Raw genomic sequence first — 1,470 nt, 5'->3', positions numbered from 1 at the left:
TGCAAATTCAATCTTTTCAAATATTTATATGCAATATAATATAAATCTGATTCAAATCAAAATATTCATAATCAACAGTTACGACTAGACCAACGTTTAACCCCTATTGACGAGGTCCACTGAATACCAGTATACAACCCGCACTAGCAGGGTCATTAAATATCAGCGTACTGTTAAATTTATGCTCTAGAAGCTAATTGTTGGCTGATAGATTAGGTATTTTCTAGATCTAAACTTGTACTTGTAATATTTTTTTTATTAATAATTTTTTTTAATTTCAATCATGTATATGTGTCCATAATTTATCCTACAAATTAACAAAGATGATTTTTGTATATTCTTAAAGAGTTAAGATTTTGAGACATACATTAATTAGTAGTTAATTTCTAAGTGCTCCCGATTAACGGATCATCACGAAAGAGAGTAATCAATCTATTTGAGATCGATGTACGTTTACCTCTCTTGTGGACAGATGAGCCTTAGATCTACGTGTAAAGATACTGGGTTGAAGGTACGGATGGTTGTTAAAGAACAACTTACACTGAGCATGACCAACACAAGAATCCAATAGTTATCTACTCACTTGTCAGTGATTTTCTCGATGTGGCAGTGGTGTGAGTGGTCTTTTGACCTACGGTGTCATTGGCTATTCACAGCGAGGCTACAGAGTTTGATTGCATGTTCTCTTGGTCCTTAGCCATTCGGATCTTTGCTGTGTATGTTGGCTTTAGTAGGTTCAGATTTACTGTTTGGAGTAGGATGCACCTAGATAGAATCTATTGATCTTGGTAGAAAAGGAGAAGTCCTATCCGATTTGCGAGACTGAGTTCAGAATATCTTTGGCAAAAACAAGTATGAATACTGAAAAAGAATTTCATGAGATTCATAAATGAACTCGAGTCGAGCTAATCTAGCATATGACTGACAATGGGTTCTGACGAGTTCTTCATGACCTCCATCAAGTCAGAACTCACGATAGAAGGACTGAATCATACGATAACTGCACCTAAGGGTTTATATTTTCGTTCTACTGGATTGTCATTACATACTGCTAGTTGTCACTGATAGATTGTGAGACTCATCGAACGTCATTTTAATGATCGACGGCCCTCGAAAGGTGGAATTGAAAATGTTCCAATCTATCGAAAAGAGTTTCGATGATATTATGATGGAGATTATAATATATCTCACTATCAGATAGAATGGAACCTATGGGATCACATATTAAGAAATTTAATCTCGAATTTGCCAATTGAACTTATGAAGTTTTAATTGGGTTAGTATTTATTGAAATCCTATTAGGTTTATGAGAACCACCCTAGCACACGATTAAACCTAATTCTTTTTCGGATTTTGAATTGATCAAGTCCATAGCCTTGAACCTAACCTAAATTTATTTGAATTTAATTGGACACTTAATTATGAGTCCAAAAGGATTTGATTAAGTCAATTAGTTGGCATAATTATTCT

Source organism: Elaeis guineensis, chromosome 2, assembly GCF_000442705.2.
Source record: "Elaeis guineensis isolate ETL-2024a chromosome 2, EG11, whole genome shotgun sequence".
In the NCBI taxonomy this organism is placed as follows: domain Eukaryota; kingdom Viridiplantae; phylum Streptophyta; class Magnoliopsida; order Arecales; family Arecaceae; genus Elaeis; species Elaeis guineensis.
This window is presented reverse-complemented; position numbering follows the sequence as displayed.